The sequence below is a fragment of the Chlorocebus sabaeus genome, chromosome 21 (genome assembly GCF_047675955.1).
Source record: "Chlorocebus sabaeus isolate Y175 chromosome 21, mChlSab1.0.hap1, whole genome shotgun sequence".
NCBI lineage: Eukaryota > Metazoa > Chordata > Mammalia > Primates > Cercopithecidae > Chlorocebus > Chlorocebus sabaeus.
Genome location: NC_132924.1, coordinates 122,562,756 through 122,580,237, shown reverse-complemented (window position 1 = coordinate 122,580,237; position 17,482 = coordinate 122,562,756). Strand labels below are relative to the sequence as shown.

The following is a 17,482-nucleotide window of genomic DNA, read 5'->3' as shown; positions in this document are numbered from 1 at the left end:
GGGTCTCGTGCCTCAGCCTCCTGAGTAGCTGTTATTACAGGCACCTGCCTCCATGCCTGGCTAATTTTTGTATTTTTATTAGAGACGGGGTTTCACCATGTTGGCCAGGCTGGTCTCAAACTCCTGGCCTCAGGTGATCTGCCTGCCTCGGCCTCCCAAAGTGCTGGGATTACAGGCATGAACCACCAGACACAGCCAGGCATTGTTCTATGTGCTTTAAACCCTCACCAAGGAACCTATGAGGTGGTAGGATTATTATCTTCCATTTGACAGATGCAGAAACTGAGGCCCAGCAGAGGTTGAGTAACCTATGCGAGGTGTCACTCACCTCACACACCCTCCCACATGTCCAGGAGGGCCTGCCTCTTGGAATAGAAATCAGACATCCCACAGGAACTTCTGAGGTTTTCCCACTGCTGCCAGATGTATGCAAGGAACATGTGATCTTCGTAATTCCAGAGCGGGGCAAACTGCTTGGTGCCTCTTCAATAGGTGACATTCAGTGAGTAAATGACTGTGACTCAACTGTGACTCTCCTGACAGCCTCAGCCTCCTCAAGTATTCCCCTCCAAGTTATACTTGTCCTTGTTAGCACAGCCTCATGAGACTGAAGTCCCTACCCCTCAAACCTTAGCCTGCCAATTCTAAGAATTCAGAAATGCAGCTCTGCACTCTGTGGCAGAGTGCAGAGCTCTGCACTCTGTGGCAAACAAGCACCATTTCTCCTTGACCAGGAGTATGGGATGGAAGATGGAGAGAGGGGCTGGAGGGGAGGAGCATGGAGGGAGTGGCTAGGGAGGTCAGAAGGGCTATCTCCTGAGCAATTGCTGAGACCTGCTTTGAGTGCACTGTACTAAAGAGGTGGGGGATTGCAAGACGAGGCAGCCTTCAGGGCATCTGGATGATTGTAACGGATTAAGGAGGCAAACCCCACACAGATAGAAGGAACATCAGTGTGGCTCATGCCAATCTAAGATGTATGTGGATAAAGTTCTCTACGAAAATTAAACTTAACAGAAGTGAGAACCTGGATTTGAACCAGGGACCTCTTGCTCTACAGTCAAAAAGCTGTAGCCCTGAGCTCTGCCCCCATGGCACACTGAGGTTAACTAGTTAATATATTTTATCAGTGTGGGAGCACTCAGCTTTGTGAAATTAAATGATGGCTTCCCTCCAGGACTGACTTTCTGGAAGCTGCCAGACCTGATTCACAGCTAGACACCTTCCCTCAGCTCTGCAGCTCACCAGGCCTGTCCCTGGGTGGAGCCATGAATAGGAGAAAAGGATGGAAACTGCCTGCAGAACCCCCAGTCATTTCCCATTGTTTTTTGGGGTTAACCCAAGAGCTGGCCACTGGTCTCCGAAACAGTCCACAGATTCTGATCTGACCTCCCAGCCTGAATTCCTTTTTCCAGCAGTGAAGACAGAGTGGACAAATATAATAACTGATGATAAACTGCCTAGCATGATATTAGCACATAGTAGAGCATAGTAGGTGTTCAAAAAATAACACCAGTTCCTGTCCTTGTCTTTCAGCAAACTCCAAACCAGTATCTGTTATGTCTCCTAAATAACTTCCTTAGACAAAGGACTTGGTCTGGTTCTTCATTGCAGCACACAGGACTCCCTGTGGCCCACAGAACAAAGTTGGAATTCCAAATCATCTCATACGAACAGACTCTTGAGTCTAATCCCCTACCTCCAAGCCTTGGGCCACAGTCACAGAGTGGGCTGAAATTCAGCTGCAGCCGCAGAGCTACAGGAGTTGGGTCTGCAGGGGCAGCACTGCAGAACCTCTGTCTACCTTGTTGGAGTAGCTGAGCCAGGCTTTTGGCCTACAAGGTTGAAGCAAGGGTGTGAGTGAGCTCTGGCGTGGGAGAAACCAGTTCTCCAGGGGGAAATATCTGCCCTATATGGGAATGCTGCGTGCTGTGATGGGTCTCCCCAGGTCTGGCCACCACTCCACTGCACAAACCGCTGCTGTGGGAAGGAGCCAGGAGGGTGATAACTTGGGATACCATGCCCTGTGTGTTTCTGGGAAACCTGCTGTAGTACTACTCTCTGGTCTGCCCTGGAAAAACCCAGAAGCATTCTGCATGACAGCTGGAGAAATTACATGTATAGGGGGAGCAGGGAGCTGGATACCAAGAATATGAGGGATACCCATGGAACTGGTGCTGGAAGAGATGAGAAGTCATCCAGCCAGGGTGCAGCTGGGTAGGCCTGGGCTGTAGCTTCCAGTTCCAGGGAAAATCATAGGTGGAATGGATGAAAAGAAACTGGAATATGACCAACAGCTTCTATAAAGGACATAATTGCTTGTATGAATAGAAAAAAATGCAGTAGGGGGCACCCAGATTTGAACTGGGGACCTCTTGATCTGCAGTCAAATGCTCTACCCCTGAGCTATACCCCCTACTTGTCATGAGTGTGTAATAAGCACCTTTCATGTTGGTAATCACACCCAGCCGTCTTACAGCACATTGAAAGTTCCTGCTTGCTTTTAGAGAGTAAGACCAGCAACTGATTTTACCACAAACTCACCCCAGAAAAGTCCATCCCCAATTCCCAAACCCTAGCCCCTGCTCACATACCTGCACATCTCCCCGCTTTCCCTCAGTCTGTGGTGACGGGAGCAGCTGGGAGGACTGTTCCCGTTTACTGCTGGAACAGCCTTTAGGTCTACATGTCTGATTTCTTCTTGTTTACCCTACAAAATAGCAGTTTGGAGACACAAATTGAGACACATGCAATACTGACATATAAAGATATCTCTCAGTCTGGGATCTTTGCATTAAATCCAGTTCATGAAACAGTTGGCGAAGTTGGGGAAGTTCCCAGGCCCTGATATGTATCAGAGAGCAGTCCTGGGAAGCATCATGGAGACAGCATAGCATGAGGACCACACAGCTTGTCCAGGTTTTGGCCAGAAATCTCCGCTGCTAGTGTGGAAAACTCTACACTGAACTACACCCCCATTCCCAGTGCAAGGCTATTTTAAACCTTACATATACTTTTGTTTTTATCTAAGTATCTTGTGCAACTATTTTTGAGAGTCAAAATATTGCTTTTAAAGCTTATAGTAAAAGAAACCTCAGTCCTTTTTATTTTCCTCTTGCCACCCAGAGGCAGCCACTCTCCACCCTTTTGACTGTTTCTTCTAGTCTATTTGCCTCTATAATTTTAAGTAATATAAGTATGTCATAGTATGGTATGTCTAATCAAATTTAGACATCATTAGCTGACTTATTTTTGTAGGTGAGGATTATCACTCATGTCCCTTCTTTTCTGTTTTCCAGTATACCTACCATATATCAACTTCTTAGATAAAATGCTGTATATTTACTTTCTATTCAATTTTATCTTCCATGTTTTAATTATTATGATTAGTTAATAGTGTTTATGGCCAATGTACATAATCCAAAGCTGAACTAAGAGTTCTGATGGAACTTTTTTTTCCCTCAAGTTACTGATAGTCTCACATTTTCAACCGCTGGGTTTTCTTGGAATATCTATGATTTTCCACAGCCTTTCATTGCTCCATGAAATGCCTGTCAAATCAATTTACCACATTGTAAAAGCTGTTAGATAATTAACATTTTCCCTTCTTGTTTTCCGGTAGCTCTCCGGCTTCCTGCTCTGTTTGTTCTGGTTGTCCTGGAAAGTCTGCTGCTCAGCCCATGCCCTGGGACTTCCTCCACCCTTACCAGGACATTCTTTCCATCTCTGTCTCCTGTGTGCAAGTCCCTTTTTCCTGGATTCCACGTCTTGAATGTTTCTTAATTTACTTCCTCATTTTGGCAGAGGATGTCCTCCAGTTGTTTTCTGGGAATGGTGAGTAGAGGTGAATTTTTTAAGACCTTGCATGCCTCAAAATGTCCATAATTCCACTACACACTTGATTTGCAGTCTGGACAGACACAGATTTCTAGTTTCAACTTATAATCCTGCATGTTGTGAAGGATTGTTTCTGTTGTCTTCTAGTGTCTAGTATTGCTATAGAAAACTCAAGTGCCATTGTGATCCTCTATCTTTTGTGTATCACCTATTTCTTTTACTCTTTAAGTTTTGAAGATCTTCCCTTTTGTCCTGGTATTCTGTAATCACACTATGATATACTTGATGAAGATAATTTTTTATTCATTTTGTTGGGCATTTGGAGAATCTTTTCTAATGCATAGCCCAGTCCTTTCATTATGAGTAATGTTCTTGTATAATGTCCTTTCCATCATGTTCTCTTTCTGGGACTTTTATTAGTTTTTGTTTGTTTTGAGACAGTGTCTTGCTCACCATAACCTTAAACTCCTGACCTCAAGTGATCCTCCCACCTTAGCCTCCTGAATGGCTAGGCTAACTGACACACCCCACGGTGACCAGCTGATTTTTTTTTTTTTTTTTTTTTTGGTAGAAACAGGGATCTCACCATGTTGTCCCAGCTGGTCTTCAACTCTTGGCCTCAAATGATCCTCCTACCTGGGTCTCCCAAAGTGCTGGGATTGTAGGTGTGAGCCACCACGCCAAGCCTATTTAGTTGGTTTTTATACATCTTGGTTTTAACCTCTAACTTTCTTATGTTTATCTCTCTTACTCTCTTTTCCTTTGTCTTTTTGTTTTATTTTACTTTCTGGGAAACTGCCTCAGCTTTATTTTTCAAATTTTCTGTTTAATTTTTATATCTTCTATCCTTTTTTCTTAATTTCTAAGTTATCTGTTCTATAATTGACCCTTTTATGTGCCTTGTTTAACAGATGAAATCTTTTTTCATATTTCTCTCAGAATATTAATTAGTTTCTTTGATGTTTTCCTCTCTTCCCAGCTAATATACAAATGAACCAGTGACCTGCAGTTCTGCCCACACAGGGATAATGACCAATCAGATTCTCTCTTTTCAAGATGGTTAACATAACAGACGCCAAGAAAGAGAAGAGGAGCTGACAGCAGAGGGGGAGGATGAAAAGACGCACAAAGAATGGCCATAAAAGATATGAGTATGTTGAGTGATTAATGATCGGAAACTACGAGTAATATGGTACAGGTGTTTATAGAAGAACAGCCATTGATCGGGTCGGCTATTGATCAGGTCGGTAGAGAAGGGGTGACCTAGGCCTGAGTCCTAAAGCTTTGTTGGTGATGTCAAAAGTCACAGTCCTTTTGAGGCTTCAAAGGCCTCAGCTGTCTGATTATTTCTGGATCTCCATGAAAAGCCCATGACTCCTGTTTTATTCTCACTGCACACCCCTACCTGTGATGAGCCTGAGACACTCCATGCCTTGTAACCCAGTAGCAATATAATCAGGGTGGGGGCTGGCTGGCTGCTCAGGTGGGCCCCCCAAGCAGAGTCTCAGCATAAGCACCATGTTTAGGTCTCACCTTTCTGCAATGTTTGAATTTCACCCAAAGCCACAGTTTCAAAAAATGAACATTATTTCACAACTCTAGATCTTCCCAGTTAGAGGACTATTCACACTCAGTAATCAGGACCCCTTCCCACATCAGAACAGGCAGGGGAGTCTGCAGCAAGGCTGATGTTAGGGTGGAGAGTTTCCTGCACTGGGCCAGAGTGTCCTGGCCTCTGCCTGCCCAACAGCAGAGCCCCCTCTCCAGGGATTATTCAGGTCCTGCTGGGAGGAACAAACACCAAGTCACAGTACCTTTCCCTTTCATATATGTTTCTGGGCAACCCCAGCTTTCCATAACCATCAGCTTAGTAGGTCACTGTTCCCAGTGGTCATATCTGTTCTGGAAGATTCCCCATCATCTCGAATAAAGGTAAGCACTTCCTAAGTCCCCTTCAGCAACACATGCACAAACTGCCCTTCTGCAGAGAGACACGCCCAGAGGGTGAGCTGATTTTCAAATTACAGTAGTTCCCTAGGTACCAGAAGAGCCCATGTGAGATCTGAGAAAGTGGTTCTAGCTTCTCTATCCACCTGCCCTCCACAGAGCTGAAGACTTCAGGCTGAGGAGGGCTGGCCAAAATGGCCGGAAGAGGTGACTGAAAGGGAAGCAAGGTGTCCTCTTAGCAGGGGAGCAGGCCTGTTAGTAAACCAAAGCCATCTGGGTGTGAAGAAAGAGCTGCAGGCAACAAGAGCATGGGACTCAGCTCCCAGAGTCAGAGATACTGCTCAGCCAGCCCAGGTGCCAGTGCCAGAGCGCAGTAGCTGAGTGCAGACCAAGAGGTCTTGCTTCCAGTCCAAGCGCTCCTCAGCTGGGCTTGGGTTTAGTCAGCAAAGATGGTTCTGCACTTCTCATTACTTTGACCCGGGAAGCCTGGTCCTGAATCTGTAAAGTCTGTAAGTAAAACTACAGTTGACTTTGAACAACACAGGCTTGAACTGTGGGTCCACTTAACAAACAGATTGTCTTCTGTCTTTGCTGCCCCCGAGACAGCAAGTCCAACCCCTCCTCTTCCTTCTCCTCTTCAGCCTGCTCTGTGAAGATGACAAAGATTAGGACCTCTATGATGATCCACTTCACTTCCACTTGTTCTATAGGAAATAAATTTTCCCTTCCTTATGATTTTCTTAATATTTTCTTTTCTCTAGCTTTCTTTATTGTAAGAATACAGTATATAACACATAGAACATACAAAATGTGTTCATTGACTGTTTGTTATCAGAAAGGCTTCCAGTCAACAGTAGCCTATTAGTAGTTACATTTCAGGGGAGTCAAAAGTTATATCCACATTTCTGACTGCAAGTTGGTGGGGCGCGGGGTGTGGTGTCAACACCCCTAACTCCCTCATTGCTCACCTGTGTGCAGTGTGGAACCTTAATGAAGCCTACTTCAGCCTGGATGCGTGCCTCATCCCAAGCTCCCACTTCTTCCTCCTCCCCACATGGGCCCTCGTCCCACACCATCGTTCAAATCTCATGTCTCAATGGAAAGTCCAGATGAATGCAGCTTCCCAGAGATTCATGGGTTACCCCAAAAAGAAGCTTTTATGTCTTGGGCCCTCAAAAAAATAAGAGTTAATTAAATTACCCAGTGCTCCTCCAAAGGAGAAGGGCAGTCATCTTGGGCACTGTGCACTGTTTTCCCGCCAGCCCAAATCAGAGATGCTGGCATAGAGCAGACATGGCCTCTGCCTGGCCCGCAGTCTCTGGAGAGTCAGGTACACTCAGGGCTGTCCAGCCCCGCAGGCCCATCCCTCTCCTGAGCTGCTTATGGGGGCTGGAGGTGTTAGTCTAATGGGGTTCCCCTTCCTGGAGGGGACCTAGAGGATAGGTGGCCTGGAGGTGAAGTGGGGAGGAGGGAAGGGTACATAGCCAGAGTGCTGTTGTGGAGCCAATCAGAGACCTGAATGCAGAGGGCATAGGGGAAAAAGAAGTCTGGAGAGCTGAAAAAGGATGGAGGGTAGCTCTGAGCTGCATTGCATGGAACCAAATTCTGTGTGGTAACTATAAAGCCCTTCCATCTTTAGCATCCTGTTCCCCTGCTACTCTCTGCCCCACCTTCCCTGCTCTACTCCCCAGGCTCCCCGTCCCCAGGCACTCCAGGGCACGCACTTGATGCTGGCCTCTGCTGAGGCTCCTTCTGCCTGCACGGCTCCTGCCTGTAGCTCTGCAAGAGCAAGGTCAGGCTTCCTACATGAGGCTCCAACTTCCGCACTCTTCAAAACTTGAAAAGAAATTGACTTGCACCTTAGAAAGTGGCAGTGTTTGTCTCTTAGGCTAATGTTTTATGGGAGTAAGCAGATTGCAGCTACAATTATTATGGACTATTATACTCTTGTTTAGGGAGAAAAAATCTGCTAGGGATTAAGCAGAATTGGGTTCAGATCTTTGCTTTTTTTTCTTTGTTTAAAAATTAGTTATTTTTTGTTTGTTTCAGATCTTTGCTTTTAGCTGTTGTTGCTTTTAACTCTATGGAGAGACCGAATGGAGTCAGCCCAGCAGGGCATGCTGGGCAAGAGAGGTCTCCCGAGTCCCAAATAAGAATTTCAAGTAATACAGAACGAGGCAGCGAACCCACATGTGGAAGTCTGATACCGCTGGCAGAAGCGAATTGAATAGATGTCTCCCTATTGGTAAGGATGTGGTTTTATTGACTTGAAATAAGAAAGCCCGCAAGCAACAACCAGTCATCCGCGGGATACTGCCACAAGGAATAATTGAGCACTCACTCAGACACGGGAAACCACTGCTTCTTTCAGTCTGTCTCCCAGATTCCAACGGTCAGCGTTAAAGCAGTTCACCTTGTTCACCTCCCTGAGAAGACGCTGCAGCTCACTCACCCCAGTGGGCACTGGGAGCCTCTGCTCAGGTGGGAAACAGATGCCCCCTACATGCACATCTGTTGTTTATGAAGCAGATACTGGGGCTTCATAAACACAAGGGGCAGGGAAGTAGCCCCAGGGCATAATGTAGGGCTTCCTGACTGAAAGTAGCTTGCAAACCCCTGCCTGTAACAGCCACTTCCTTGTCAGTCATTTTGCCACTTAGGAGCCCTCCTCACCACTCTTCCTTTAGTTCCTTCACTCTACAGACCCTACCAGAGCAGCTCAGGGGGGAGCAGCTGCAACCATGGGATCTGCTCCAGGCAAGGCCCTATGCTACGCAGTCCCTGGGGGTGAGGATTCCAGAGGAGTCAAATCACTACCTGCGCCTCCAGGGGATGGCCCTGTGTGGTGGAGATGAGCAGTCCCCACAGGGAAAGTGCAAGTTGCAAGGCTGTTACCGAAACACCAGGGGTTCCATCTAGGTCTTGCTGCTCATCTCACAGAAAGCCAGTCACTGAGATGAGTATTGCCAGGGAATAAGGCTTTATCCAGGTGCCACAGACAGGGTGAACAGGAGATCAGTCTCAAATCCGTCGTCATTGACTGACTAAAATTAGGGGTTTACATAGCAGGGAAGAAATGTAACTACATGTGGGAAAACAGATTAGGGAGGGGCAAGGAAGAGGAGTTGGCCAACAGGCAGTAGGTGGTTACCTAGGCCATCATGATGGGTGAGGGGTCTGGCCTCTCACTTTCCACATGTGGGGATCTGGTAAATTTCAGTTTCTTGATACTCTCTGGGAGGATTGCTGGTTGGTTTCCTGAGAAAGGAATTCAGATAACACAAATGTAAATTTCTCCTTGGGTTTCAAGACTGAGAGGGTCAATTTCTAGGTTTATTCAAGAGAAACCATAAACATCAGTTCTGTGAGACAACTGGGCCCATTTCAAGGCTCTGAGGATAAGGGTTAATGAGGGGACAAAGTCGCCTGCAGAAGTTCACTGGGACCTACAAGAAACTGGAGAAGCTTCCTGGCAAAGCTCTATGCCGTCTATTCTCTCTTCTCTCCTTGCAGGAAGATTCCAGTATAATAGACCCCAGAGGTGAAAAGGCTTTTGTTCAGTAAGTAGAAAACTGAAGGGGGGTGGGAGGCACATGGATTTGAACCAGGGACCGCTTGGCCTGCAGTGCAAGGCACTACCTTCAGTTACACCCCTCACTTGTTAAAACTGTTTCTGATAAGCACCTGTGCGGCCCCGTCAGCATCTCGATTTCTTCTTGGTCAGTCCGTGGGAACAGCCCCACTGCAAACAGCCCATTCCTGCTCTCCTCTTTCCTCTAAACCCCAACCTCCTCCCACCTGGCGGTCCACAGGCCTACAGCAGCTTCTCTCAATGGGAAAGACGTCAGCTTGGAAAACCACTTGGAAAGCCAACATTATCCTAGAAAAGCTTTTTAAATGACCCAGCAGGACAAGTCCCCAGATGGCCTTGACCAACCCAGTGCTTCCCTCTTTTCTTGGTTGTAGTTCTCAGAATAACTAGAGAATGTGCTGGGTGTGTTGTCCTGAGGTGAGGAGGAACTGTCCTAAACCTGGACTCTGTTCCCATCACACCTGGGACAGGATGTCCTGCTATGCTTTAGCCCAATGATCCAAATTGCCCTTGGGGTATAAAACTGAGAGCAGAGGGTGTTCAGGGTCCCTCAGCTGCAGAGTGAAGTGGGACACACAGGTGAGACTCTATCTGCCCTGGGCAGCTTCCTGAGCCTTGGGGAACCAGCTCACTCTAAATCCCAGGCTTCTGTTGTCCCTTGCCTGCCTGTAAGGAATAAAGTTGCTTTGCTTAACTTGCTATATAAGTGTTCTGTGTCACTGGACTCGAGCAAGTGGTACAAACTGCAGAGTAATAACTGGTATGTGGCGAATCTGCTTCATAAGTGGTTGCTGAATTTTGCGGCCCAGGAGATCATCTGGTGTTTCTGTGATGTGGGAGGATGAAATGAAAGAAAAATGAAACTTCTCACACCTAATAAATCAGAATCTGTATACCTGACCACACTCCCAGGTCATTCTGGTGCTCAGACATGTTTGGCAACTTTGAATTTAGTCTATACTTGCATGTTACATGCCTGAAAGAAAAAACAAAGACTAATTAAAGGCCTGCCTGAGTTCACACATCCCTTAATAACAAGATCATAGCTAGAACCACATTCCTGGTTTTGGGACTTTCCATTGCCCCAGCCCAAAAGATGACTAGATTCCTTTCCATCTCTTTTCCCTCTACTTCCTTCCCAGGAACCTCCCCTCAACCTGCCATAAGACCTGAGGCAACCCGAAGGTACCAATTGGTATGTGGTACTGAAAAGAGACACAGGTACTAAAAAGAGACTGAAAAGAGACGCAGGTACTAAAAAGAGACTCTTTGCAGGGGGCACCTGGATTTGAACCAGGGACCTCTTGATCTGCAGTCAAATGCTCTACCCCTGAGCTATACCCCCTCAGCTTCTAGGAATCTCTACTAAATACCTTTTCATGTGTGTTGCAACACACATCTATGCACTGAAATTTACATGGACTCTTAGAAAGTTTTAGAGATATGGACATTTTCCCTCACAGCAAATTAGACCTTTTGGCCCTCTTCTTCCTTATTAATCCCTCCCTACTTGGGCCCCTAGAAGCCTACTTGGCTCACTTCCATCTCATCTTAGGACCGCTTTGAAGACACCTGCTTGAAGAATCATTGCCAAGAGCAGGGCCACTCCTTTCTTCCTTCATCTCCTCCTTAAAGTCCACTAACTTGAATGTGTCCCCACATCCTTTCTTTTCACCCTCACCCCTACCCCAGTGGATGGATCTGGGGGCTCTTCTGCCCATCTCCTCTCTTTTTATTCTCATCTCAGCTGTTCTTGGTTTTTTGCAGGGTCTTGACTGAACCCAGGAAAGCCCATACCAATAATTTGAATTATTTGAATCCCATGATGGAGCTCAGGAAGCTTCCCCAGCTGTCCCAAAGGGCCTCAGGCCAGAAGCACAACTGAAGCAGCAAGGACCAGAAATGTCTCCTCTGCTGGGCGAAACCCTGCCCGGAGGCACAGCACCGCAGGTCCCGCAAAGTGAACCTGGCCCTTGGCCAACATCCTACGTTAAGGCCACTTCTGACATTAAAAGGCCATACAAATCTCAAAAATGTGGAGAAAGGACACCCACCCAAAGGGTCAAATGAGATGATGGCAGTGCCTGTGATAACTGTGTCACGGAAACCAAAGCTCAGAATGCACAGAGGCTCACAAAGGAAAATGCAGTCTCTTTGTGTCTTTCTACAGTGCCGAACACAACATTGAGCATAAAAGTTGGGATGCAGTAAGTATTTATTGGGGGGAAGTAAAGACAGCAAAACCGGCAAGGATAACTAAGAATAGAGTTAATATAAATTACTTGAGGTAGCACCAGTCAAATGAACTCTGTTGCTATTTTGGTGTTCAGTTCTCCAAACCTGAGCATGCATATTCTTCTGAGCTCAGATTCCATGTTTCTTGCTGGAGGAGATGAGCCAATTCACAGCCACGTGGAGCTCTGTCACTGGCTACTCTCTCTTGTTGGTCTTCTGGCTCCCCCAGCAATGGTCCTCTCTTACTGAAAAGGGAAAAGGCAAGGAAGGAATTAAAGAAATCTTCATGTTAAAATTCTTCTTGTTAAACAATAAGACTCTTTAAAAAGTCCAAAAATCTACAACCAGCAACCATCATACTTAATGGTGCAATGTTAGAAGCATTCTCTTAAAAACTGGAAACGACAAAGGTGCGTGGTAGCTTTGTTTCTATTTAAAACCACCAAAAGCTAGAGGTAGTGCATTTAAGACCAAAAAAGTAGGGTTTTTCTGTGAAATAGAAGAAACAAAACATACATTATTTCAGTGACACCGTGATTATATAGAAAACACGAAGTAATCTACAGATTATCTGAATTATTAATTTTAATAAATTCAAGTAAGTTATATAATCAACTTATTTTAAATCAAATATATTTCCACATACCAGTAACAAAGTTAGAAATGAAATTTCTTAACAGAGTAACAAAAATACAGGATCCCAAGGAATAAATACAAGTTGTACAAGACCTCTGTTTAGACTATTTTAAAGCTTCATTGAAAGATATTTAAAAGGCACTTAAATAAGTAGAGAAGAATGCTTTGGTTTTGGATAGGACAAAACAATTTTGTAAAGATACTGCTCTCCAAATTTATAGATTTAATGCAATTGCAATCAAAATCCGAATAGTGATTTTTATAGTAATTGACACACTAATGTTAAAAATTATGTGGGAAGGCAGGGCGCGGTGGCTCACGCCTGTAATACCAGCACTCTGGGAGGCCGAGGTGGGTGGATCACGAGGTTAGGAGATCGAGACCATCCTGGCTAACACGGTGAAACCCCGTCTCTACTAAAAAATACAAAAAATTAGCCGGGCGTGGTGGCAGGCGCCTGTAGTCCCAGCTACTCGGGAGGCTGAGGCAGGAGAATGGTGTGAACCCGGGAGGCGGAGCTTGCAGTGAGCTGAGATAGCGCCACTGCACTCCAGCCTGGGTGACAGAGCGAGACTCCATCTCAAAATAAATAAATAAATAAATAAATATGTGGGAAAAGAAAGAGTTGGGAATAGGTAGAGTTTATCTGAAGAAAAATAACTAGGCAAGGAAACTAGCTTTACCAGATATAAAGACTATTATAATGCTATAAGACCGCGTAGTATTGGCACAAGGGTACACAAACAAAACTAATGAAGAGAATGGGGATTCTAAAAATTGACCTATCCATAGATACAAACCTGATATATGAGAGAGGCAGCATTGTAGACCAGTGAAGAAAGGGTGAAATTTCTGATAAAAAGGTGCTAGGAAAATTAGATACTCATTTGCAAAATAAATTCCAAGAGGATTCAAGACCTAAATATAAAAAAACTTTTTAAAAAATTTAGAAAATATAAGAGAAAATTCTTATGATATTGGAGTAGAAAAAGGATTTTTAAATTAAGACAATATAAAAAATGATGTATTAATCCACATATTAATCCATTCTGGTTCATTGCAGTTAGGAAGCGTCTGTGTTCTAAAAGTCTTCAGAGAGTGAAAAGGTGAGTCACACAACAGGAGGAGAGGTTTGTTACTCATTGTATTAGCCAAGGTAGAGTAAGAAATCAGAAACTACACTAGGCATTTCAACAGAAAGAATTTATTATAAAGTATTGGTTAAATAGACATTCATGAAATGAAAAGGCAAAGAGAACCCCAAGGTGATGCAGAGATAATAACGCCTGGAAGCAACTGTCTCCTTCTGCTAGTTTTGAGAGAAAAAGTGAAGAGGCTGCAGTTATCAGAATAGAGAAGTGTGGAGCAGCGGCTCTGAAGAGTTGGACCTCACACTTGTGAGGATGGGGTGCTGCCCAGCTGGTGCCAGTGACTCAGGAGCTCAGAGTGTGGGTCTCCCAAGGTAGAGCACTGCCAATGAGGGTGGTTCCAGGAGTGCCATAAGAAAGCTGGCACTAGACCCACTGCTTCCAGCATTAAGGGTCATTGCTGGGGCTGCACTAATGGGAACAACAAATGGGACAAAAGCAAGTCCCATTCTTCTCTTTCTGCCTTCCCATCCTCATCTATTGCCTCAATTAGCAGAACCTGCAGGAAGCCAGCAGGTAGATGAGAAATGTAGTTTGCAGCGTGCCACAGCCTCAGTAAGCAGGGTCAAGAAGGGTGGCTCAGAGCTAAGAGACAATATGGTTTAATTTCTGGCACAACCAGGTAATCAAAAAAGGATTTCTATTCAGAATACAGACTATATTGATAAGAAAATGGCCAAAAAGTGGAGAAAAGTAAGCAAAGAACTTGACAAGCATTTCTTAGAAGTAACAGGAAAGACCACTAGACATATATAAAATACTTAACCTCAGTGGTAATCAGGTAAATGCAATTTAAAATGGAATACCATGTTACAGCCGTCACCAAAGTAAGAAATTAAATTTCCTGGCACTCCATGGTGTTAGAGTACATTTTCTCCTCCAATGATGTAAACCAATGAGAGCTCTTCCACACTGCTGGTAAGAGCATACAACTGTTTAACTTCTTTGAAAAACAGTTTAGCATTATTTAGTAAAGCTAGTCATGGATATATCCTCATTTCTGTCTTGGTCATATGCCCTATAGAAACTCTTCTACATGTGCACCAGGAGACACATTCATAGATGTTCATACTCTGTATGATTTAAAGCTTTTAAAATTGATTCAGACTTGTTTTATGGCCCAACATATGGTCTATGTTTGTAAATATTTGATATGCACTTGAAAAAAAAGTATATTGTGTAGTTGCATGTTGTGTTACATAAGTGCAATTTAAATAAGTTGGTTAATAGTGTGGTTTAAATCTATATTCTTACTTTTTTGCTTGTTTGTGTTACTCATTACTAAGGAAAGTACTAAAATCTCCAGTTATAATTGTGAATTTGTCCATTTTCTTTATGCTTCCCTTGGTTTTTGCTTTATGTACTTTGGAACTCTGTAATTAGGTATGTACACATTTAAGATTCTTACATCTTCTTAATGAATTAACCCTTTTATCATTTTGAAATATCCATCTTTATCACTGGAAATATTTCTTATTATAAAGTCTACTTTGTCTGATAATACAGCCTCTCTAGCTTTCTTATAATTGGTGTTTGCATAGTCTTTATTTTTGTACTTTTAACTTATCTGTATTTTTATGTTTAAAATGCATCTCAGCCTGGATAACATAGTGAGACCCTGTCTCTTAAAAAAAATACAAAAATTAGGCTGGGCACGGTGGCTCATGCCTGTAATCCCGGCACTTTGGGAGGCCGAGGCAGGCGGATCATGAGGTCAGAAGATTGAGACCATCCTGGCTAACACAGCGAAACCCTGTCTCTACTAAAAATACAAAAACATTAGCCAGACATGGTGGTGGGCGCCTGTAGTCCCAGCTACTCGGGAGGCTGAGGCAGGAGAATGGTGTGAACCTGGGAGGCAGAGCTTGCAGTGAGCCGAGATTGCACCACTGCACTCCAGCCTGGGTGACAGAGTGAGACTCTGTCTCAAAAAAAAAAAAAAAAAAAAAAAAAAATTAGCCAGCTGTGGTGGCATGCCCGTGTAGTCCCAGTTCCTCAGGAGGCTGATGCAGGAGGATTGCTTGAGCCTGGGAGTTTGAGGCTGTGGTGAGCTATGATCATGCCACTGCACTCCAGCTTGAGTGACACAGCAAGACCTTGTCTCAAATAAATAAAATGCTTTTCTTGAAAGTAGCCTATTTAACAAAGAAATGGAATCAACATAAGTGCTCATCAATGGTGGATTGGATGAAGGAAATGTGGTACATACACAACGTGAAATACTACACAGACATAAAAAGAATAAAATCTAGTCCTTTGCAGCAACATGGATGCAGCTGGAGGCCATTATCCTAGTCAAATTAATACAGAAACTTTTTTACTGAATGTATTTAGAATCTCTGTTAATAAGGGGCGTCAACTTTTAGGATTGTTATGTTCTCTTGATCAATTGACCCCTTATCAATATGGAATTACTATCTTCATCTATGGTAATATTTGTTCATCTAAAAACCAATTTTTGTAATGCTATCGTAGATAATCCAGCTTTTGATTACTGTTAACATGTTATATAGTTTATGTTTTTATATTAAAAGTGTATTTCTTTGGGGCAGCATGTAGATGTTTCATTTTTTAAAATCAAATCTGACAATCTCTGTCATTTATATGTGTTTAGACTATTTACATTTAATGAGATTTATGACATGGTTAAATTTAAATATATTATCTTTGTACTTTCTATATGTTTCATGTGTTTTTAAATTCCCCTTTTCCTCATTTCTACCTTCTTTTATATTTATTATTTTTAAATGATTTCATGTTACCACCTTTGTTATCTTATTAGCTACAACTTTTTGTTGTGTTATTTTAGTATTGTTTTATGGTCTATACGATATACCTTTAACTTATCTCAGACTATCTTCCAGTGATACGATACCATTGCATGTTTGGGAACTTCACAATGTTCTACTTCAGTTTTTCCCCTCCCAAACTTTGTGCTGTTGTTGTTGTGTATTATACTTTGATATGTGCTACAAATATCACACTACATTGTTGTTATTTTTACTTAAACAGTTGGTTATCTTTCAATAGATCTAAAGTTTAAGAAAAAGTACATAGATGTACCCACATAGTTACCATTTCTGATGCTCTTTATTTCTTTTTATAGATTCATATTTCCACCTGGTATCTTTTTTTTTGAGATGGAGTCTTGCTCTGTCACCCAGGCTGGAGTGCAGTGGTGCAATCTCGGCTCACTGCAACCTCCACCTCCCAGGTTCAAGAGATTCTCCTGGCTCAGCCTCCCGAGTAGCTGGGACTACAGGCACACACCACCATGCCCAGCTAATTTTTGTATTTTTAGTAGAGACAGGGTTTCACTATGTTGGCATGTTGGTCTTGATTTCCTGACCTCGTGATCTACCCACCTCGGCCTCCCAAAATGCTGAGATTACAGGCGTGAGCCACCATGCCCGGCCTGGTATCATTTTTATTCTGCCTAAAGAACTTCTTTAACATTTGCCTCACTGTGAGTCTCCTGGTGGTGAATTCTTTCAACTTTATTATGTCTAACATGCTTTTATTTCACATTTGTTTTGAAGAGGTGTTTCCACTCAGTATAGAATGAGGTTGAGAGTTCTTTTTCTTTCAGTATTTTGAAGATACTGCTCTACTGTTTTCTTGCTTGCATTGTTTCCAATAAAATATTTGTCATTATTTTGATTCTTCTGTACATAGCATTTTCCCCCCCTCTGACTGCTTTTAAGATTTGCTTTATTACTGGTTTTGAGTAAATTTGACTATAATGTAATTTGGTGTTATTTTCTTCACGTCTCTTGTGCCCAGGTTTCATTAAGCTTCTCGAATATGTGGGTGTAGAGTTGGTCTAAAATTTGGAATTTGGGGGGCATTGTTTCAGATATTTTTCTGCCCTACACTCCAACTTTCAGAAATTCTTTTCTGCTCACTTAGCTGTGTTTTTTCTTTCTTTCTTTCAAAATTCTCTTTTCTCTAGGTATTTCACTTTGAATAGTTCTGTTGCTATGGTTTCAAGCTGATGATTTTTCTACAATGTCTAATCTTTTGTTAATCAAGCAGTGTCTTTTTTACTCACCATTGTAGTTTTCATCTCTTTCATTCACTTTCAGTC

General features: G+C 43.4%; 1 non-coding gene and 1 pseudogene across 1 annotated transcript; one reads left to right on the top strand and one right to left on the bottom strand.

The window, feature by feature from the left end:
- LOC103227199 (zinc finger protein 746-like) overlaps window positions 1-17,143 on the top strand; it is an 89,107-nt pseudogene extending 71,964 nt beyond the window's left edge.
- Window positions 10,650-10,721, bottom strand: TRNAC-GCA (transfer RNA cysteine (anticodon GCA)). The gene has a single exon. It is a non-coding gene; the product is annotated as a tRNA-Cys (tRNA).
- Window positions 17,144-17,482: the final 339 nt, after the last annotated feature.